Source organism: Cupressus sempervirens, chromosome 3 (assembly GCF_028749045.1).
Source record: "Cupressus sempervirens isolate cs-2001-9-10 chromosome 3, ASM2874904v1, whole genome shotgun sequence".
NCBI lineage: Eukaryota > Viridiplantae > Streptophyta > Pinopsida > Cupressales > Cupressaceae > Cupressus > Cupressus sempervirens.
In genome coordinates, this window is record NC_143120.1 from 212,478,107 (window position 1) to 212,503,966 (window position 25,860).

The window sequence follows — 25,860 nt, forward strand, 5'->3', positions numbered from 1 at the left end:
AATTAGAAATAGGTAGTTCATAAGTAGATTGATATTTTTTGTAAAACAATAATATTTACAAATACATCACTGGCACATTTTTTGAATCAAATAATAGATCTACAATCAACTCCTCATATAGATACTCTCTAATCCTCATCCTTCCAAAAAGGCAGGGACTTCATCTCATTAAGAGTTATTGTTACATTTGAGTTGTATTTGGTTTATCATTTAATTGTTACATGTGTACATATAATCAATGATATGATAATATGTAACTCTAACATTATGCTAAGGATTGAATTAATGTTTGTGCTTGTTCCATTTAATGCTTGACGTTAGAACAAGATGTATGTAGTGTGCTTTAAAACTTATTTTATTTTTATTTCTTGATTGGTAAGAGGCCAAAGCTAAGATTCATTATAATTATATGTTGTAATTAATTATTCTTGTTCTTATTAGGCAAGAGCCTACAACACAATGGTAACTTGTGAGCCTCTCACATGAGAGGTCTTGGGTTCGAATGTACTTGAGCTTAATACATAATAATAATTAATTAAAAGAAATAATAATAACAATTAATCTAGGCTTTCGCCCATTACTGATAAAAAAATTTATTCTTGTTCTTATTTATTAAGCTCAAGTAGAATCAAACCCAAGACCACCTAGATAAGAGGCTTACCATTTACCATTGTATTATAGGCTCTTGCCTAATAGTATAAACATCATTTTATTATTAATGATAATTTGGTTTTAAATGGATTTGAAACCCTATAGAAAGTGGTCATAAAAGATATTCCAAGAAATCCCACAATAAGGAAAAGATAGATCAAAAGATTAATTTTACTAACAGACTCCCACAACCTAAGAGAAACATTACATAAAAAACTAGCATGCACCCAAAAACTATAGAAATGAATAGAGAGAAATCCAACCCAAACTCATAACCAAAAACCATTAAAATTTTCCTTTATCACTACTCTTGTGGGAATAAAGGGTCATGTCAAAAGAGGGAAAAGGCAACTTTTCTTTTTCTCCTTTCACCATAATCCAACCCTCTTCCACCTTATAAACTACATCTTGCCAAGCAAAGGAATCTAGCACTGCAATCCCAACACCCCAAGAGGGAAGACCAATATAAGCCACAAAAGAACCAAAGATAGGCCTACCAAAATTGCAAGAGATAGAGCCAACAATATCCAAAGAGATAACATGAGAACCTTCATCGATAGATGAAGCAAAAATTCTAACCACATCCCTATCATAGGTAGAAATATTATGTGATAGAATAGGTGTAGATCCATTAGTGCCAATCATCCCAGAAAAAACTACCAAGTAAATGAATTGCACAAGCTACCTGCAACATGCTTTATGAACTAAGCTTAATCTGGAAAATCTAATCGCACTCATATTGAGATTTTTTTAATCGAATCACACTCATCCTAGCACATGGTGTAAATCAAATAATAAATATTTTTAAAATCATATTGTATATTTGAAACTTGTTTGTATTGAGGTATTTATAAAAATCACTAGTTTGAAAATGCCACAAGTCAATGAACCAATAAAGGTGTGTGCTTGTCTAAATATTGTAGACACCTAAATCTGATTACACCGCTTCGATAATCCTATTTAGTTATCTCTAAAGGCATCATTAATTAAATTCTTATTTAATTAATCCTTTTCCATCCCCTAGCTGATTAATTTAATTAATCATCTATAGTCCTAATTGATAAATCAAAAAACTCATTATTTATCAATTAACCCTATTCTCATATCTAATTCCAAAAATCCCCATTTATTAAATAAATCTATCCCTAAAACCTAATAACCCCTAAGCCTATCCCTAAAACCTCCATTAGCCTAATCCACCCCATCCACCCATACTAACCTAACTTAGTCACTAACTCCCCCACCCTCATAAATGCCATCCACTTGCCCATCTCTAATCTAATCCTAACCCAAGTCTAATCCATCCCCTAATCATTTGCACATTCCTAAGAAAGCTTAAGACTTTCCTAAACCAAGCCAAAGTCTCCTCTCAAAAATATCCCACCCACCTAGTCATAAAGGAAGCCCACTATCCCTTAAATGCCCTTAAATGCTCTTACAAGAACTTATGAGGGCCATTTAAAGCCTTGAGCCTCCCTTGTTGACTCATCCATGCCCTTTCCTGCACCCACTCTCCCTGTGACATGTGTCACTCTCTGATTGGTTGTAAGGAAGCACAATCCATGTGCTCTCCTCTCATTCAATCTGAGCCCTCCTTAACCATTTCCCCATCCTTGCATCTTAGCCCTCCATCCCTCAAGCCTCTTGCCTATAAATTGGATCCTCTCCCAAGCCAAAGGATCACAATCCATAACCTTAAAGTTACCGTGCCATTTTGAGAAGCCAAATTCATACCCATTCCAAATATCCACACCAAAATCTACCTAAATTCCACCATTGAAGCAATTTGAAGCTTGAGCATACATCCCAAATCCACAAATAGACACATCCCTACATTAAGTGATCATCCTCATTGAGAGAGCCTATCCATGGCTCATATTCTCATTTGAGGACCTCACTTTATCTCTCTTGAAGTTTATATTGATTTTGTTAGTTAATGCTTTGGTTTTTAAATAGATTAGTATTTCTTGCTAACATATTAGTGTATACATTTTGGCACACCCAGTGGGACCCCTCAAGGGTCATTTTGATCTTAATTAATGCTAGTTTCACATGCTTTTTCATGTTTTGGCTAACCATGGGAGACTAACGTTTTATGCTTTAACTTTTGTGTCTTTATCTTGTGGTTTTTGATTGAAGGGTACAATTGACCGCCGCAAGAATGCGCACACAACCCTCTAAGCAATTTTTACACAATCAACTCTCAAAAAACTTGATTTTTTTCATCCCTACAATCGCAGCAACACGAACCTGCGACCCCAAGAACGTGGGCGCATCTATGGGAATGCCGTCAACATTAGCCAACACATCAATGACATGACATGTGGCAACAATTGTAACTGACGAACTTGCCGAAAAATCCTCCAGTGGGAACGCGCCTCAGAGCAACAAGATCATCATTCTCGCTTGCGAGAATGCGCACTAATTTTGTAACTACTAATAAAATTGTAATAAATTACCTTTTCGCGAGACTGTCATTCAAGCGTGTAGGAAAGTTGTAAAAAAATCATAAACTAGTGAGATCACTCTATTCAAAACGAGCTCCCTGGTTTTTTATTTTTATTTTTTAACCAATTTTTCCTAGCATTCTCGTGCCTTGGTAAACCCACGGGAATGCATCCCTGCGAAGCAAAATCTAGTGGGATCGCGAACTCGCTTGCGGGAATGTAGGTACCCTCGCGAGAATGCTGGTTCTCGCATCTTCTCTATGGGAACACTGTCTGTTTTGTTGGTCTAGTTATAGTCATTGTCACTTGTCTTTGCAAATGGAAAAAACAATGAACTTGTATGTCTAACAACCCCACAAATCAAACACTTCATTTTGGAGCTTAAAAAGAACAACTACAAACTTTCAATTCTGCATGCAATCTAGGAAAACTTCAATTTTTGGGCATCTTCGAAATTCGCTAAGTTAAAACAATCAACAAAAACAAACTTGAGTAGTTTATCATTGGACTCACCTTTTTCTAAACGCCCATCAATTCAAACCCTTTGGTTGCAATCTCAACACCATACTCAAGGCGATGGGTCCACTTGAAAAAGGTGTTAAGTGTTCCACAATCGGACTCTACTCACTTGGTTTTTGAAAATTTGACTTAAGTTAGAGGATTTCTTGAATGTATAAGAATTGAAATTAGATCGATCAAACACTTCAAGCTTGGCCTCTAAAATTGAACAAAAATCAATTGACGTGGAGGGCCTCCAAGCACGCGAGATTTAATTTGCAGACCCTAACTCTTCTTCTTGCTTGCATTCTTTGACCGATGTTAGTTTTGTTGACACATTTCAAGGTTGGAATTGAACATCTATATCTTAATCACTTGTGTTTTCAATAGATCAGACAATCTAAGAATCAGTTGGTGAAAGAACTCTCCTTTTTAGCCCAAGGTCATCCGAATCTTCTCTCCCCTTGTCGCCTTCACGAGCCATCTTGGGTGCATAAGACTAGGATCCAAAACCTTGTTTTTAGTTCTAGGAGGCCTACTCAGGGATTTCATCACCTTGAGGGATGACCTCAACTCCAATGTTCTGGCAGAGTATAAAGATCGGGAGGTGAATCCAAAGACACCTCTCTTGGGATCAAGATTTTGTCACTCGAGCTAAGCCTCAAGGAACTTTATACCCTTGAGAAGTGAAAGAGGGGAAGTGGGTTACCACTCCTCTCGGTTGTGTGACATCTTTTTGGTTGTATCTATGAATTTGGGCCTCACATACCTTGCGTATATTGAGGACTCCACAGATAAACTAACTGTCAGCTTTGTAGCCAACCATGTAGGATGTTCATTTGCTTGAAGTGATTGCTTGAAACATTTGTAAAAACATACACACTCCTTGGCGCAAGTATCACATTTCAAAAATCAAAACTTCTATCTGGTTGTTCCTATCTATTGCTTGATCTTTTACTTGTTGAATGAATGTTTGCCAAACTTGGTCAATCCTAGCTTAGGGCACACTTAGCATAGTCACTACCTCCAAAACCCCACGGTTGTGATTTTTAATCCTTGGAAATATCTCATGTCAAGCCATCCCAAGACTAAGTTTAAGAGGGCTAAGCTTCCTCAAATACCAGCCTATAAGGAAATTGAAGCAAAGCATAAGCAACATACCCCTAACCCTAGGATTGCCAAATTGGATCAAATTCAAAAATACAGAGCTGAGGTAGCATTGCAAACTGAATGGGACTACAAAATCCAAAACCTAACCCTTTGACGTGGTGTTAATATGAGCCTTATCAACAACTCTACTATTACTCATTCTGATTAGGTCCTTCCTTTTTTTGCACACACCTACACACTTATAGGTTTAGTCTCTCATCTAGGAATTGCACTATCCCATTCAAGCATTGGAAGTTAGACCATCTCCTCTCATCTTAGGTTGTTGAAGAAGAATCCTCCACCTGAATTGTTAAAGTCTTAGCATTATTTCCTCACTCACTTAGAAACATTTTTGCATCACATCTCTCATCAGCTTGAGTATCCTCGAAACACAACACTTTGATAGGAATAGGTTGTTTTGGTGTCCCACATCACCTTGAGCCAAAGGTTAGGGTCAAACTTTTTTGCATCACCATCACATTTCCCACATTCATATTTTAGGAAAACACAAGTTTCTTGCACTTAGCACCATATCATTTAGACACCCTTAGTATCATCCCTCGTTGCATTTGCATCTTTAGGAAAAGCATCCTTTCATGCCACCCACAACACGTTTTGGTAGGCACACACAGAAAAAAGACATGGATCCTAGTCATAGTGGTAACAGATCTCGAGCTTAGCCATACTCTGTAGTATCCCTGACACCATCAAACCCACCACCGCAAATCCCAAAAGAACCAAGATCATCCATAGATATTGAGGCTTTCATGAACCAACCTGGTCATGCTACCATCATAAATACCATCATAGATCACAACAAAGAAACCATCATGGAAAATTTCTTACAAGACAATGTTGGTGTCTTTGAGTTTGGACGTCCACTACCTATCAACATAACAGATCCTACTCACCCATTGTTTGGATGGCAACCAGCTCAGGCAGAACCAGCAGACCCAAATATCCCCTCGACCCAGGTGTTGGTTCCCATTCCACAGAACACTCATCCCATTCTCACTCAACCATTAGTGCATACTACATCTCAACCAACCTTAGGTATACCATTTGCATCTATTTCCACCACTCATTTTTTTGCTCCACCAAATCCTCCATTTGCATCTAGCAGCACTACCTTTTCACTTCCACCCCATATCACATCTAGTCCATTTGCTACTCAAATACCACCATTAGGGTCCAATACCTCATCTTCCATCCCACCAAACATCACTATCAAGCCCTTTGTAACTAGCCAAAGCTCTTCAACCACATTTCCTTTGGGACCTTGGAATATTACTATGATATAGGCACCTATCACTAGTCTTCCCCCTAGCACTGCAGTCACATCCACACCTCTGACCCTATCATCCACTGCTTCACATAGCTATTCACTCCCACCCCTCACCAACTATTTCTCAATGCCACCTCTAGGTAATAACCCAAATCCACCGCCACTACAGTTCCCTACAGTAAACACTTTGCCGCAAATTAACTAACTTACGCCTATACCAAATTAGTCCTACTCTCAAGCAGGTGCACAACCCACATATAATGGGCATGGTATATATTCCCAGAGCATAGCAAAAGCATTATCTACATTACCACCATTTTAGCCACAATCTTCACATCAGCAGTATGCCCAAGCACCCACACAGAACTATCTCATAGGGCAGCAACCTCATAGTTATCTACCTTACCAACCTCAGCAAATGCAACAATATGCACAACCCATGTTCCAGCAAACCATAGCATCCACTCCACCGGTTGTGCAAACCATTTTTTCACAAATGCCATATGGTCATCAGAGTTCTCCATATCACACTTCAGATTTTGGCACGTATCCTACATCAAGGGCACCTGGATCGGGGGCACTCACTCCTCCACCTCTAAATTTTGAATGGGAAGAGATGAAAAATTCTCTCAAAGCCCTCAAGGATGGGACAGACACCAAAACTTTCAAATTTGAAAATGATTTCCCATACCCTTTTGATAGGACTATCACATTGACTCCATTTCCTAAACATTTCGAGATCCCCAAGTTTGACAAATTTAGGGGGAAGAGTGATCCAATCACACATGTTAAGGAATTCGATATGCATTGTCAGGAGGTAGCTTATAATGATGTTTTCCTCATGCGGCTCTTTCCTAAGAGCCTAGCAGGACCAGCCTTGGAATGGTTCTGTCGTATCCCTCAAGGTACTATTAAAAATTTTGTAGAACTTTCTGAGGCCTTTGTTGCTTAGTATACCCATCTCATTGAAACTGAATTATCTGTAGTAGACCTTTTCCACACTAAACAAAAGGGAGGGGAAAGCCTTACAGAGTACTTACAATGCTGGCAAATCCTCACAATAAGGATCTCTTGTACCATCCTTGAGTGTCATCTTGTCAAGATGTTCATAAACAATGCACGCCCTAGCCTCACTCATCATATGGTTATGAACTGTTTGCAAACATACAAGGACATCAAAGAGAAAGGAATCAGCCTCGAGAAAGGCCTTATTAAGGATGGTGTCATCAGATTGTACAAAGAAAACACTTAGGACCACGGTTCGAGCAATGACAAAACCTGATATTCGAACAAAAACAAGAATACAGTGACAGATGGTGCCACTGACACTCGATAGGTCCATATTGTTGGGGCAGCTACCAATGTTCCCACCACATTTAGCCAACAAAAAACTTATCAACAGCAACCCCCTATGTATCACCAGCCACTCGTGCAAACTCATTAGCAAATATCGGTTCCTCCTAATCAAACTAATGTTATCACATTGTTGGCATGTAGTAAACCTCGTGTTCAAAGGTAACCATGAACATATACCCCATTGGGGGAACCTCTTGATGAAATCTTCAAAAAATTGGCCAAAGATAACCTTGTTCATTATCCACAAACACAACCCTTGGAACCCAATCAGTCTAGAGCATCCTGGTACAAAGATAATGAATATTGCAAATTCCATTGTGTTAAAGGGCACACTACCCTTAAATGCATGCAACTTAAGGATTATGTACAGGACCTCATTGACCGGAAAGAGATCATAGTGGTGGCACAACCCTCACCTAATGCAGGATTAATGATGTATCAAAATGCTTTCCCTCCTCATAACACGAACCCAAGAAAGGCATCTGCAAACTCTCCTGTTAACAAAACTAACAATGCTCTGGGTAAACAAGGTGAAAACTGAGACACATCTCAGAATTATACCTCAGCATACTTAGACTATGGTAGCTTAATTGGTTGCATATCCCAAGTTGAACCATCTGTCAATGTCATCAATATCAAAGGCCCAAACACTCAATGTGCAGTTGCTACCCATCAGACGCGACTCAATATAGTTGGTCCACCTATATCCACACAAATTAGACCACCATCAGCATGACCACCTTCATCTCAAGCATCTCCATTAGAATCACCTTCACTAGGGCCATAGTATAACATTTTGGAACACCTTGGAAACACGCCGACCTAGATCTCCATCCTGAATCTCTTATGGACAAGCCCACTTTATCAAGATATCCTTGCCAACACTCTACATGAGTCACACGTCCCCTCCAACATAAACGTCACTGAGTTTCACAACTTGATTGACCATATTTTAGCCTCATGTGCCTTATCTTTCAAAACCACTAATATCCCAGCAGTTGAACCCGATCACATCCTCCCACTTCGCATCGTTGTTATGGTTTTTGACTTTGTAGTTAAATGTGTCATGATAGATAATGGATCGGCTCTAAACCTATGTACTCTAAAGTTCATCATGCAGGCAAGATATACTAAAGCAGATATCATCAATGAGGTGATCATCATCAAGGCATATGACAACTTGGAGCATACTACTGAAGGAACCATCTTGCTCCCTATTAGAGTCAGCCCAACCACTCAAGAAACACTTTGTGATGTAGTTGATCTTAATCTTCCATATAACATCCTCCTCGGTCATCCATGGATTCATGTCATGAAGGTCGTTCTATCCACATATCATTAGTGCATCAAATTTTTATATAATGGCACTGAGATAACCATCCACTCAGATCCTAAACCCTTTGCTTATTGCAATGCAGTTGAAGCTTCATACACCAATCACTGTCCTAGGATCGAAATTGGCACCACCACGGCTAGTTCCTCTGGCACCTACCATGATCCGGATACCATTTTAGCCTCCACCCTATCCACAGTTAAGATCAACTACCAAGGTTGTGGCAAGTATAGTCTCACAGATGCTTTTGTTGTTGGCACTCTACCACTTGACCCACATACTCAAGGACACCCAATACATCAAGGGTCTATACCAAAAATCACCTCTCAACTTCACCACTTGGGCCCTACCACATTTGTTATCAAAGGTATCCTTGATGGAGCAAAAAACACACCAGACATTAACACATGGCTATACAAAGAGCCACTTCCTAAAAGTGAAGCACTTCTTGATCACTTTAAACAGAAATATCCCTGGTCACATCGCTTGGCCATGGAGCAATGGGATTATTAAGGAGGTGGTTTAGGCTGCCAAGAATTAGGTATGAGATAGCCTATAGAAGCACACCAAAGGCTTAGGCTATGGACTCCCTGCAACCGGGGGCACTACAGCGGAAGGCCATGCCTTTATGAACATCCAAAACACTCTCATCGAGGTTGAAGACATCCCTGAGGAAGTTGAAAAGAAAGCTTACGACAATATTTTCCTTGATGAAATAATCCTTGGAGCCTCTGTGCTCTGCCAGTTATCCTTGAATCTCATAGATCTCCCCCTCGCTCACCTTGAACTCATAGATTGGGACCAACCAAGTGTCATTCATGTTGATGAGTTCTCTACTGAGCACATGCTCCTTAAATTCATTGGGGAAAAAATGCCACATAAACGGCCGCCTCCACCATCAGCATATGTCTACAAGCTAGATCTTGCAGGTCACTTCAAGGAGGAGGAAATCTCTAGTCGCAAAAAAGAAAGAAAAATGCAGAAAGATAAAAGAAAAACATCCCATGGTGAAAACTCCTCTGGAGCGCCATTGGGTGACTCAAAAAATGAAACAAAAATAAAGGACATATCCAACGGTGAAAACCTCTCAGAGGCACCTAAGGATGGATATTTCATCCTCCCCCCACAAGAGTATCAACCTCCTATATCTTCAATTTTGACAGAAGAAACTCAGCCTATAAATATCAGTCTGACAGAGATACCACATATCACATACATCGCAGCCTCTTTACCACCTGAACAAGCAGAGCTTCTTCTTAAAGTTCTCCATGAAAATAAGGGCCGCTTTGCATGGTCATATCAAGATATGTTGGTGTTGGACCCCAAACTAGTTGTACACCATCTAGCAATGGATGCAAGGGCCAAGCTCATCAAGCAGAAACTTCAAAAAATGCACCCCAACATGGCTTTATTAGTCAAAGAAAAGCTAGAGAAGTTGTTAGAGGCCAAAATCATTTGACCAATAGATTATTCTGAATGGATTTCTAATATGGTACCTGTTATCAAGCCCTTTGGTGATATCAAAATTTGCACTGATTTTTGAGATCTTAATAAAGCTTGTCTGAAGGATGACTTTCCATTGCCAAATATCGACATGATTTTGGATCTCACTATAGGTCATGAACTCTTGTCACTAATGGATGGTTTCTCTAGATATAATCAAATTCATCTAGTAGAAGAAGATCAGCATAAGATAGTGTTTACTATACCTTGGGGAAAATTCTACTACAATATGATGCCATTTGGGTTAAAGAACGCCGAGGCAACCTATCAGCACGTAATGACGGTCATTTTCCATGACCTAATCCATAAGATACTTGAGGATTATGTGGATGATATTCTAGTCAAATCTCTCAATGCTTTGGATCACTCATCTCACCTTGAGGAAGTGTTCAACCGAGTGGCAGATTATTGTCTCATCCTAAATCCAAAGAAGTGTGTCTTCAGTGTTACTTTAGGAAATCTCCTAGGCTTCATTATGCTACAGCATGGTATTGAGATTAACCCTAAGAAGGTCAAAGCCATCATGGATATGGCTCCTCCTAAAACACTCAGGCACCTTCGTTCTTTGCAAGGAAAACTCCAATCAGTCTAACAATTCATTTCTCAACTTGCTGATAAGTGTCAACCTTTCACTCACCTACTTAAGAAAGATCAAAATTTCAAATGGGACTCAGCTTGCCAGTGCAATTTTTAACTCATCAAGCAATACTTAGCTAATCCACCCATTTTGGTTCCTCCAGTTGCAGGGTGCCCACTCATCTTGTACATCACAACTACTCCCATAGCATTAGGTGCTCTGCTAGCACAACTTGATGATTTAGGAAAGAAACAAGCTATTTATTACATCAGCCAAACATTAGTGGGCTATGAGCTCAACTACACGCCAATGGAGAAGGCATGCTTAGCAGTGGTGTTTTCCACCCAGAAGCTACGTCACTACATGTTGAGTCATACTGTACAACTGATATCAAAGATTGATCCATTGAAATATATGCTCTCTCATACAGTACTCATGAGATGCCTGGAAAAATCGCTTATGCTTCTCAGTGAGTTTGACATTCAATATGTTGACAAAAAGGCCATCAAAGGCTAGGCTATTATAGATCACTTGGTTGATGCACCTCTATTTGTAGATCACCCACTCATCATGGAATTTCCAGACGAATACCTCTGTTTGATAGAAAAAAAAAATCACTCTGAAAGATATATTTTGATGGCTCCTATACATCTCATGGCTCTGGTGCGGGCATACTCTTGGTTACACCTTAAGGCGATTATATTCCTAAATCTTTCAAGCTACAATTTTGGTGTACCAATAACATTGCGGAGTATGAGGTCCTTGTTGCGGGACTAAAAATTGCCATTGAATGGAATATCACAGAGCTTCAGGTCTATGGTGATTCTTAGCTTATCATCAAACAAGCTTTGAATGAATATCAAAACAAGGATGACTAGTTACTACCTTACAAAGATCTGGTTGATCAATTAAAGGAGCACTTCACTTAGATCCAGTCCATACAGATACCTAGACTCCAGAATGAGGCAGCTGATGCTATGGCTACTATTGGTTCTCTCTTGGAAATACCACACGAAGCTACGCAATATGAATTCTTGGTTGAGCAGCTGCATGAACCCGCATATGAGAATGATGAATCAACACGGGTCTATATCTTGGTTGGTCCCCAACCTCCATGGTACCACGAAATTCATGCTTACCTGCTAAATGGTATCATATCTCCTCACCTCACATGAACCCAATGCCAAAATCTTATTCGCAAAGCTTCCCATTACACTATCATCGCCCAAACCCTATATCATTGTGGTTATCATGATACTCTCTCTCAATGTTTAGATCAAAATGAGGCAGTAATGGCTCTCAAAGAGGTACATGCTGGACTTTGTGGTGCTCACACGAGCGAGATGGTGCTAGCAAAGAAAATCCTTTGGGCTGGATATTATTGGCCTACTCTAGAACAGGATGCATGTGAATTTGAGAAATGATGTTTACCTTGTCAACAACATGCTAATTTAATCTGGGCTCCAGCATAGGACTTGCAACCTATTGCACCACCATGGCCTTTTTCCTGTTGGGGATTTGATCTTATTGGTCTTATTGCACCACTTTCTTCAGAAAGGCACAAGAATCACCACCACTAATTATTTCACTAAGTGAGTCGAAGCAGTTCCCCTTGTTACTGCCACGGGAGTTCAAGTGTCCAAGTTTATGCTATATCATATCATATGTCACTTTGGTATCCCAGCTACCATTTTCATAGACCACGGAAGTAATTTTGAAAACCTAAATATGGAGCAATTGTGCACTTCCCTTCACATCCATCACCACTTTTCTAGCCCGTATTTCCCACAAGCTAATGGTCAGGCTGAGGCAACTAATAAAACCTTGCTCAGAATCCTTAGGAAAGTTGTCAATGACTCCATCTGTGATTGCCATTTGCAAATTAATCCCGCCCTATGGGCATACCGCACTTCATTTCGTACAGCCACTGGCACAACTCCATACTCCTTGGTCTATGGTGCTAAAGTAGTCCTACCTATTGAGGTTGAACTCCCATCACTCTACATTTCTCTCCAAGGACAGATATTTGATGAAGAATATAGAGTGGCTCGACTAACTCAACTTGATCTACTTGATGAAAAAAGGCAACAAGCCTATGACCACCTCATGGTCTATCAAAGTCACCTCAACTGCAATTTCAACAGGAAAGTCCATCCGCGCAGTTTTCAAGAAGGTGACATGGTCCTTAAAGAGAATATGAAGGTTCAAGCTGACAGAGAAAAGAAAGGCAAGTTTGAGCCCACATGGCTTGGTCCTTATGTGGTCACGACATCTTTTGGCTAAGGAGCCTATCAGCTATCTACCCTTGAAGGTGAAGTCCTAAATGATCCTACCAACATTATTCACCTCAAGAAATTCTATGCCTAAGGATAGAATTTGCAAATCAAGAAAAGAAAAAAGGCACAAAAAAATAAATATAAATAAAGCATCCAATGGTGAAAACTTGTCAATTCAAGTGCCTTGGATAGGTCCCTGGTGAAAACCTAGTAAATAGGTGCCAGGTGTACTATAGCTCTTCCATTATCTATCACCGACACACAACCCTTTATCGCCCCTCTATATTTTATCACTCATCCCCCCGGCTTTTCCAAGGTGTTCCTTATTGTTATTCACCATGCTTAGCAACATCATCCTCTAGCACTTTGCACTATGCAACATCCCACCTCATTCCTGTATTATAGCATCCCATGTATCATACTCGATGTATCCTACCATTGTACTCTACTAGATCTACCCTATCGAGTGCTTTTTATCCTTCTACTTTACCATATGTAGCATATACAGCCCATATAACATGTTTCTCATACCTTTGCACTAAACCTTGCCTCCCATGTACCATACCTATGTGAATACAGCAATATTCGAACCCTTGTACATAAATTACGCTTTACATAAACCCACCCAAACAAAACCATGTATCATAGCAACGCTATCTCCTTATCCTGAGCTTTCCCCCGTCATGCATATACCTACTACTGTGTTTTGTAATCATGAGTTCCCATGTCCTTAACTAGTCATACTTGTACATACTATCCAGATCTTGTTGCAACCCATCAGTAGCTCATTAATTGATCTCTTTGGAAAAAGGTTACTTTTTCATTTTTGCAAAATCTTTTGTTGTATATTTTGGTTGATTGTTTCCATGTATCTTTCGTTGTTTCTTCCTCAAGATCACCATGATCATTTCATATCATGGTGTGTTTTGACTAGGGGCAACTAAGGAGGTTGGTTTCGATCACTGTCTTTTGTTGCTTGAGAGTCAGTTTGATATTAATCTTGCATATTTCCAACATGTTTTCATCTTTCGATAAAACATGATGCACTTGGGTATTCTTGTTTGCTTGTGGATCATCCAGCATCATTCCAACACTGATCTCTCCAAGACTCATGTGTGATGTTGGGGCAATCCTTGCATGCCTGTTTGAGTCAGTCCTATGGAATTTTGGGGAAAATTCCTTGACATTCTTAGTAACCTTGGCAAATCCCTAACAATCCTATATCAAATAAATTTCTCACAGTACTTCCTCACAAAGTACCCCATGCTCAAGCTTCCCCTACGCCTCACTTTTATTTTTAGAACCCCTGGTATCCTCCTCCTTATCATCACCCCTCTCCCTTGAACTATCACTTTTTCCACCCTTAGAATCATTTCATTCAAAACCTTGAACATCAATTCTTATTCATTCTCATCATGATGTGATCCCTATCATAAGTTACTACCCTAGCTCTAAAATCTCTGCTATCCTCCTAACTGCGAGTTTGTTGGTCACTCTTTTTCCAACATTATTCTCCTTAGTGTCAGTATCTCCTATGATCACTTTTCATATCATAAGTCAAGCATTGGTTATCCTATTCCACCATTATTGTTTGTCTTGCATCTCCTAGAATCTCATATGTTGTATTATCATAGCTTGTATCCCTTTATCATATCTCAAAATGTCATTGCATTCAATTTTTTATGTTATTCTCACATGCTTATCATAAATCTTAGGTGTATCTTTTAGTTTGTGTTCTTTTTAGCATATCATAAATTTACTGTTCTCTCTTTTAGTTTATTTAAGCTTTAGCATTATAGTCATTCATCATTAGATTATAGTTCATTTTAACATAAGTCATTCATCATTAGATTATGGTTCACTTTAGCATAGTCATTCATCATTAGATTATGGCTCATTTTTAGCATAAGTCATTCATCATTAGATTATGGTTCACTTTAAGCATAGTCATTCATCATTAGATTCTGGATCATTTTAAGCATAGCCATTCATCATTAGATTATGATTTATTTTAGCATTATAGTCATTCCTCATTAGATTAGGTTTTATTTTAGCATTGTAGTTCCTCATTAAGTTGTACTTAATTTTTTGTATTTTCATCTTTTATTTTGTAATTCATTTGTTTTAATCTTTCATCCATCTTTATTTTGTGTTAACATATCCTAAAAATCATGACATTATATTCATTTTCCATTTCATAAATATGTTGTTTATCCTTTAGTTGGTGATTCATTTTACATTTGTCACTTATTTTAAAGTTTGTACTTATCATCATACAATAGCATATTATATACTCTCAAAAGAAATCAATTCTCTAGGATCACATCACATCCATCATAAGCCACATCACATCATTAGGATCGTATCAAAAACATATCATATCGCATAACATCTATCATACAACAAATCTCATCATCATCACATCTACAATATCATAAGGAAAATCATGTCATCAAGGATCACATCAAATCACATCACATTTGTTCTATCATAGATAAAAATCTCACATCATATCTGCACTATCGTAGCCAAATCACATCAAAATCATATTGTATCATGTATACAATATCATCAAAAATTACATCCTACATCACCAATCATCAGAATTATCATCAAAACATCACTGCCTATCCAACACATATCAAACACTATACATAACATCACCAGTCCATAACAAAAATATCTCACCAAAATCATTAGATCTATATATCAATGAAAGAATGAAATAATAACAGTCCATCAGTGTACAATGTCCATATCATACAAACGGGTCTGAGCTCACACAAAATCTCCATGTGTCTCAAAAAAGTCGATATATACGGAGTACTCAGTATCCCAAAAAGTCACATGCTCATCGATGGTCAACCCATCGTCCTTGCATCATCAGTCTCCTCCTCTGCCCCTCTCTCAGCCCCTAGTGCTAGTGGTGGTAGAGGTGGTGGCCTCATCAGTCCTCCCCTGTCCTGGAGTTCTCTGCCTCCTCCCTCCTCCCCCGCCGCTGGCTCGGCCCTACCCTCTGACTATGCCCTGTGCGCTGGGACCTGCCTGTACTCTCCCTCCCAGTGCTCCATCCACTCTCCCCTCCTCCCTGCATCCCTGTGTGGGTACCTGATGTCCCTAACTGCATAGGTTGCCTGTAGTTCTCAATCTATGATGCTGGCACTTCGGCATGGTACTTCCCCCAGTAGAATCCAACCCTCTCCCCCAAATCCTCCATCTCTGCTCCCAATAGTTGTAGCTCATCCATACCCCCTCCCACTAGCACCAGCCTATCTCACTCCTACTAAAGGGCATCTAGTCTCACCTGCACCCCCTACTGCTCCATAGTCACGGCATTCAACCTCCCCTCTACCCGGCCCACCTCCGTCTGTAGCCTCCACACCTGTCTTGTCTGCCTGCCACTGGGCTATATCTCGCTCCTGTCTAAACTAGTCTAGCTCTACCCAGAGCTGATCTCTCTCCTACTATGTGTCACAGAGTAGCTAGCTCATCACTGCATGTGCCTACTCTAACGAGCCGTACCGAGCTACCAATCTATCATCTCCTCCTCCGACAGACGATCTCCTTGTTGCCCTCTATCACCCTTGTGCCTCCTCTCCTCCTCTCTCTGGCTAGGCTCCCCTCTCCTCTACTCTCCTCTCTGGTTGACCTCTCATCTCCTCCCCCCCCCACCCTCCTCCTTTGCCAGCCTAGCTCCTCCTCCTGTTGCACTGCTTCTATAACCCCCTCGCCACATACCACCCCTATTGGGTTGCTCGGGCTAGCTCCCCTACCACCACCACTGCCCTCGTGCCCTATGCTCTCCCCATTGGTCTCGGTCACACAAAAGTATCTTGGTACTCCTGTGTGGAACCTGCATCTGCTGCCCTGCCAAACCAATCCCACTGCTGTGACTCCAGCTCTCGCCATGTCCTCAGCAATTTGCTTTGATGCAAGGCTAGCCCGTACATCGACACTGGCTCACGCATGACTCGCTGATACCAGTGCAGCTCTCCTAATGCCACCTGCTGCCACCCAAACTACCACAGTGTTTTGTCTAGCCTGTACTACTCTGCCACATACTCCCACCTCTCGAACACAAAACATGGGGTAATGGTGTATGGGAGCTGCTCTCCCTCCTCTACCCATAGTCCCAGGCCCATGTATGGCCTCCATACCACTGTCATTATCTCATTAATGCACACCCTCCAGTAGTCCACTAAATCTATGTGGTGGTATGTCAATGGATTGACCCAACTGTATGCCACTGGCTCCTCTGGCTGCCTATCTTTGTGTGCCAATGGCCTGAGTACTGCAATATGCTCCCATGCCCATACCTGTAACAGTGTTGAAAACTGAATACTCCTCCCCTGTCAGCCACCACCCTAGTATACTATCTGATGTAGGTCTCGGTATAGCTCGGCCAACATCAGCGAACCCCATGCCACTGGGCATATCGCATCCATAATTTGCATCACTACTAGAATCAACACCAGCATGACCACTGTACCACCTGTATTTGGGGCAATGTACCCTGAAACTAGCCCTAGCACATAGAAATAGATCCACCTCTCCACTGTCACGCGATCCAGATGCTCGTCTAGTGTGAATTGTCCCTACCAAATCTTGTACTCCACTCTTGGCCCCACCAGTCTCTGTATGACCGCCTCTACTATCATCTCTCTAGTTGCCATGACTAGCATCCCCTACACTAGCAGTCTAAATATGTGATACACATCCTCCAGCATCACCGTCATCTCCCCCATCAGTAGGTGGAACGTCGTTGTCTCACTGTGCCATCTCTCGCACAGCGTTGTGACCATCATCATGTAGGTGCAAGTATGGGGCAACCTCGCCAGGTGGCCTACTCCAATCACCTCAATCCGCGCCTAGTCGACTAGCATCATTGTCTCTCCAACATGCAACACTGCTGCTCACCGCTCCTGTAACACTAATGCATCCAAGGACCACTGCACACCACCACAACAAATCCAAATGTCAATTTTTTATCCCCTTGTTTATCTTTCCACCCTCCTTTCCTCAACCCCAATTTTTTCTACCTTTATTTTGCAAAACCCTCATTCCTGCAGAATAGTGTTCTCACAAAGCCTACCCTCTCGCATTCCTGCGAATCTATGTTTCGGCGGGATCGCGGTGTTCACTTTGGTATTACCCTGATCCCGCTAGCATGTTCCTGTGATCTCTACAACTATCGATCTCGCCGATCCTTGAACCCGCGGGATCGCATTCTTACACTATCCCTTTTTTCCCTCGTTCTTGCTGTGTAAACAACCTTAACCTACAGGTACACGTTCCTGCTATGTGAATTGTGTTTCTCCTTGCGGGAACGCGCTCCTTCTGACTCTACCCCATTTTTGCATAATTTCCCATACCGGGATCGCTTTCTTGCAATAGACTGTTTGGCTCCCTGCACAACTCCCACCCGACGCTATTTTCACAGGATCACGATCCCACTGATCGCGCTCACGTTCTCGCTGAACCTGTGCCTATGGGATCGTGTTTCCACTTTTACAAGAATGATCTAACAAATGCATACTCAAAAATCAAAAAGAGGTTTTAGACCCTACCGATCGATCGAGCATCCCTCGTACTCATACTCGTTGCACTATGTCCGCTTGGTGCTCTAGTCGCCCAATACCTACCATCATAATCTCTGCTACAGAGCTCCTCACCCACAATAGCTCCTCCTCAATCTGACTACAACTGACCCCTTCTGGCCCCCTCTTCGCCCCTTATAGCCCTCCCCCCCCCCTCGGTGCCCTGACTACCCCTCTCAGTCATCCCACCCTTCAAAAACATTCCCCTCTCACAACCACAAAACAAAACAACTTTGTACACTTGTAACATATCTTTGTCTATCCGCTTATACATCCTCTTTCGCTTAGTATCATTGTATCTATCTAGCTTTCGTGTCAGTTCATCCTTGATCAGCATCTTGCACACATCACACAACTCTTGGTTAGCTATTCCAATACTTTTTTTCGCTCGATCTCCTGTCACCAAAGTGTTATCCTTCTTAGTTCCACTTGCCAAATGCCTCACTCATCCTAATCCATCAACTTAGGTGCTCTTCGATAGATCCTTGTAGGATATAGCTTTTCTTCTATCTGATCTTGGTCCATTAGTACCTCATCCTACACATCTCATTGGCAAATGATTCTCTTTTGGATTTTCACTTTCTTTTGATTTGGAATCTTCCCTTTGGGTCTTGAAGTATCTTTTCCAAGCAATCTTTTTGTTCCCTCCTCAAGGTTGCCACAATCTTCCATATCATGGTATACTACGAATGGGGCAATTTGAGCGTCAGATCTTGATCCGATCTTTTGTTTGTTTCTGCTTGTGGGTTACCCAGTGTCAGTTCCTACACTGATCTCTCTGAGATTCATGTGTGATGTTGGGGCAATCCTTGTGTGTTTGTTATGAGTCTGTTCATCAGTCTTCTATAAATTTGGTGAAAAGGCCTTGGTGTTCTTGGTAACCTTGGTCATTAACCAACATTCCTATATTAAATCTAGTGCTCAACTACGTGGTGGTACTTCTCTTTGAAGTATCCCCCCGCTCAAAATCCTTCAATAGATTCCCTTCATCCATATCCAACATCCATCTCTCCCACCCCCTCTTAAGCTTGCTTCCTTTTGTGAATCTAACCTCCCTTTATCATTCTCTCATAGTGAGAGTTTGAGCTAATTCAGCCTCTTCTCTTTGCCCATCTGTGTCTCTGCTCGTCTCAAATTCTTTTTCTTTTCAAGAAGCCGTCGAGCCTCGTCTTCTCTCTCCGTCGCCTTCTTGAGGGGGCATCTCGTAGTCTAGTCTCTCCTCTTCTTATCTGAGACTGGGGCAACTTTGTTGCTAAAAACATCTTCCTCATGTCGTTTATATTCAAACTTCTTTGAAATAAGTGTTGTCTCAACACTATATCAAAGACGGGCAAAATGTAGACACTTAAATCTGATTACATCGCTTCGGTAATCCTACTTAGTTATCTCTAAAGGCATCATTAATTAAATTCTTTTTTGATTAATCATTTTCTATCCCCTAGCTGATTAATTTAATTAATCATCTATAGTCCTAATTGATAAATCAAAAAACCTATTATTTATCAATTAACCCTATTCTCCTATCTAATTCCAAAAATCCCCATTTATTAAATAAATCTATCCCTCAAACCTAATAACCCCTAAGCCTATCCCTAAAACCTCCATTAGCCTAATCCACCCCATCCACCCATACTAACCTAGCTTAGTCACTAACTCCCCCACCCTCATAAATGCCATCCACTTGTCCATCTCTAATCTAATCCTAACCCAAGTCTAATTCATCCCCTAATCATTTTCACATTCATATGCAAGCTTAAGACTTTCCTAAACCAAGCCAGAGTCTTCTCTCAAAAATATCCCACCCACCTAGTCATAAAGGAAGCCCACTATCCCTTAAATGCCCTTAAATGCTCTTACAAGCACTTATGAGGGCCATTTAAAGCCTTGAGCCTCCCTTGTTGACTCATCCATGCCCTTTTCTCCACCCACTCTCCCTGTGACATGTGTCACTCTCTGATTGGTTGTAAGGAAGCACAATCCATGTGCTCTCCTCTCATTCAATTTGAGCCCTCCTTAACCATTTTCTCATCCTTGCATCTTAGCCCTCCATCCCTCAAGCCTCTTGCCTATAAATTGGATCCTCTCCCAAGCTAAAGGATCACAATCCATAACCTTAAAGTCACCATGCCATTTTGAGAAGCCAAATTCATACCCATTCCAAATATCCACACCAAAATCCACCTAAATTCCACCATTGAAGCAATTTGAAGCTTGAGCATACATCCCAAATTCAAAAATAGACACATCCCTACATCAGGTGATCATCCTCATTAAGAGAGCCTATCCATGGCTCATATTCTCATTTGAGGACCTCACTTTGTCTCTCTTGAAGTTTATATTGATTTTGTTAGTTAATGCTTTGGTTTTTAAATAGATTAGTATTTCTTGCTAACATATTAGTGTATACAAATATTACCTCTAGAAGTTCATAGAATAGGAGAAAATTGTATGTGCCAATCAATTCCATGTTTATTAAATGATATTTTTCTCAAAAATTGGTCAATGGTCTTGTTGGTAGCTTGAGCTTATCCTTTGTCTTGTGGGTAAAAAAATTATTTTTAATATGAAACTTTTTGTAAATAACTTACATTTTTTTAAGCTTGAAAAATGCCACAAAATAATGAACCAATAAAAACGTGTGTGCTTGTCTGAATACCTCTTCTACAATCTCATAAAATAAGAAAAAATTATGTGCCAATCAAATTCCATGTTTATTAAATTATACTTTTCTAAAAAATTGGCCAATGATCTTCTTTGGTAACTTGAGTTTATCCATTGCCTTGTGGGTAAGGGATTTGTTTTTTAATATAAAACCTTTTTATGAGTGACTTTGCATAGTTTTCATTTAAAGTTGCTTTAAACATTGTTATGTTAGTGGGTAAATCATTAATTTATTTATTTTTCTCCTAAGTAGGAAGTTGCATTATTACTTGAACTCAATTTATTTCTAGCATATGTGTGCTTGCACATGGGTGTGCAGGCAAACTAAAACTTGGCCAATTTATAATCGGAAATAAAAGGACTAGATCAAGATTGTATGATTGAAAAAAGAGAACGAACAATGCATTTATGCTAAAGTTATTACACCTTAAGTACAACAAGAAATTGGGCATAGTTAATCTAGAAATGTTTTCATGGTGTAAAAAAATTGATGAACCTTAATAAATGGAATGAAATATTTGAAAGTAAATTTTGAATGGAAAAGCACTATTAAGTGAAAAGTTATTTAGAAGAAGAAAAAGTATCATTGTTTCAAAGTTGTTAGGAGTTAATAATAACAAAAAATTATAAAAGAAATCAGTAAAACAATAATTAAAATAATGCAAGAAGCATTGAAATGTAAGCATGGGTTTGGATATTTATTTAAGTACTGTACATAGAGTATTGGTGACTATAATATTAAGAAATTATCACATTGAAGACAAGTTCAAGAAGTTATTCCATTACTAAATGTATCTAGGAGAATATTTCATAAATATATTAGGAAGAGAAATATGATTTATCATAATATTGAAAATAATTAAGAATATATTCGTAGGTTACCTTAAAAAGAAAGAATTTCAAAAGATGTGAGAAAATAGGTAACTTAATATTAGACTAACCTCTTTTGTATTTCTTCCAATAGAAGGGACACTATTTGTAGGTTTCCATAAAAAAGAAAGAATTTCAAAAGATGTGAGAAAATAGGTAACTAACTATTAGACTAACGCCTTTTGTATTTCTTCTAATAGAGGGGACACTATACTAATGATTATATAAATGGTATAAAAATTTCACATCCGAATATTTTTAGATGCAACCCAAAGTGAACTTTATGAAACATTCAAATAACATTTCTTATAGGTAAAAATTTGTCATGGAATGTTTGAAAGATTACGCTCCCATGTTTTGTATATACAAATAAGGTATATGAAATTTGTTGTTTAGCTCATATTGAATTTTAATTACACCTACAAACATATAAAAAAGCTATGACAATGATTAATCCAAATGTAGTCATCCCTAGAAGTACAACACCATTTATGATATCTATTGAATATTTTAAAAAATAGAAGATTTGAATGAGTTTAATGCACAATATATAATTATGGATGAAATGATTATGAAAATTAAAGATTTTTTTTTCATTTTAATAATATTAATTATTCAATGCAAGTTATCTGGAAGAGATCTAAATATGAGAATTAACGAATCAAGTCAAAAGTTGAGTCCAAGACAATTATGTTGAAAGAGAATGAATTTCTTTACAATGAGTTTATGAATAAACTTTGGGATATCATATATCCATATATCTAACATTGTCACTGTGCAAGATGACAAACTAATGACACAAAAAATTGATTTCCACTAGGTTGTACTCTCTTAAATGTAGATTGCCGCTTTGAGAAGTGTACATTTATCCCTGAAACTAAGATTTAGACTCAATATTAACATTTTCAGTAAGTTGCAATCTTTGTGCAAGTTTTTTATTGGCATATCAAGTTTCATGTGGATGGGGTAAAAATTAGCAAAGATGGTTGCATTATCATCACGAAGGTTCACTTTCATAATAGTGATAATATGAACCATAATAGAAGTTAAGTAGCCCATTGTTTTAAAATGTTTTATAAAAATGTGAGACAACATGGGATAAATGCTCTGCTACGTTGAATTTGGTATGATGAAATTTTTTGTATGTAAATTAGTTTAATTTTTAACCTTTTAATTAACTTTATTTCAAAACTATATATATGATGTATGTAAATGTATATATGATGTGTATATTTAGTTTTTTATTTACTAATCTAGATTTCAAAATGGTTTTTCTGTGAGAAAAAAAAAAAAAAAACCATTTTGAAAAGTAGATTAGTAAATAAAAAACTAAATACCCTGAGACATCTACTCACCCCACCCTCGGATGGGGCTTTGATGATAAGGATCCTCATCCCTCAGCTAGCGTTGCGCTGGCGGCATGAGGATTTCTTTGTTTTTTGATATTTTCTAATAGTTTTTTTTTATGAATAGTTGATTTTCGGTCTGTGGCCGTATGAACGCATGGGGTGATCCTGTTTCCCTTGGCCCCTTTTTTTGTGAATATGTAACTTTATTGTATTTTTTTAATATAAGGAAGGGACTATTCATCAAAAAATAAAAAGGTTTTTCTTGTAACTTCACAAGATAATTTAAGCCTACATTCAATTGGTTATCGCAACAACATGCTAGATGTAACATAAAGTATTCGGAGATATTTTTTAGTAGACATAGAAAGGTTTGGAGAAAAATGTGTTAGAGTAATTAGTTGTTTTCACTTATTAATTAAATCACTTTGATTTAATTAATTAAGTTGCCTATTACTCTAGTTTGCTTAAGCTATCTTGTAGGTACATATAATTAATATTTTATTAATTATAATGTGCAACACTAGCTTTTTAAGGCTTTAGGTTACCCTTTTCGGGTTTTGATCTCCTTTATAAGGATTGAACTCGTTGTAAATTTATTGAATCCATTGAATAATATTTTTCTTCTTCGTCTGAGTTTTTCAAATCAAACCCTTGCCTCTTCTTGTCTTTTTCTTCTCCGTGACAGGTTTTCTACATGCAAGTTTTCTTGGGCTTCGTGGATTTGTTATGTACTTTTGCTCAAATCCTACATGGTGTCAAAGCCAACTCTGTTGCAGTTTGTTCATTATTTGGAGAAATAAGAGAGCAAGGGTTTGGCAGAACAGATCTTTAAAAATTTTGGTATTTTTGAGAAAATAGGGGGGTCATTGATTTTCAGAGCAGGTTGAGGCCAAACAGACATCACGAATGGATTCAGAAGGCATCAAAATCCCTGTTTTTATATAAGTTTTCTTAAACTATCTTGTAAGTTTTCTTGGGCTTCATGGATTTGTTATGCGCTTTTGCTCAAAACTTACATGGTATCAGAGCCTGATCTGTTGTAGCTTGTTCGATGTTTCAAGAAAAAGGGAGAACAAGGGTTTGGTGGATCTGATCTAGTATTTTTTTGAGTTTTTTTGAGAAAATAGTGGGGTCACTAATTTTTGAAGCAGTTTGAGACCAAACAAACATCACGGATGGATTGAGAAGGTGTCAAAACCCTTGTTTCCATATAAAATTTGTTTGATTTGGACAACATTGATCTAGGAGGCAAACAAATTTGTTAAGAAAGGTCGTACGACCTTTGCACGCACTCCAAGATGCAAATTTGCTAAAAAAAATTTTAAAAATTGATTTTTGGCATTTTGAGCCCGCCACAGTTAGCTAACCACTAGCGATGACTGTTGCGGTAAGCGGCTCTACTGCGGTTATCGCAGCAGTCACCGTTGGCGGCCCGCTTAGCAACCACCGCTTGCGGTTCTGCAGTAGCTCCGCCAAAGCAAACCTCCTCCCGCCCACCACTGCGGCCGTGATACAGCCACCCAGGGCCACTCCACCACCGCCCTAGCGATGGTGCCTTTTTTTTGAAATTTTTTTAATTATTTTTTTATTATTAAAAAAATTTAAAAAAATTTAATGCATCTACAGAGGCCTTGAAGGTTTTTTTTCCGTAACTCAAGCATACGGATGTATTTTTTCAATCCGAAAAATGTGCCGAAATGCTAGTTCCGAGATGGAGATGCTGGTATAAGTGTTTTTGGGTTTTGATGTAGTTTGGTTACCTGTTTTGGCAGTCAAAGCTGGATGTTCTATTTTGCACGTCGGGAGACGTATCTTGAGCATCCGATCTCCAATTTTGAATTTCTTTATATCACTAGAAAGATGTTTTTGTGCTCATTCCAGTGATGCTAGTTGTTGTTTTCGATCCTATTCTAGGAAATTTTTATTAGTCTTATGCATTTTTGCATTCTGGTGGATATCCTAGTTGTTTCAGGTCTAGGGATTGATTTTGTTGCTTTAGATACTTTGTTTTAGGCTGTACCTTCTATTGTATCAGTCTTATGCTTTTTTTTATCATTGTTGATATTCATTGTAAGCATCTTTATGAAAAAACACTAAGATAAGGTGCCACTTCTTGCATTTTGGGATCCTTTTCATCATTGTGATTTGTTGTACTCGCACTATTTTATAAAGTGCCATGGGAGGGATAGTTGATTGCCATTTAGGCCCTCTTTCTTTGTCAAGTAAGTGTCCCTTCCACGAAATTAGACCCATGATGTGTTGATGACACGTGCCTTTATAGGTGTCTGTACCTCACTCTTGATGTGTT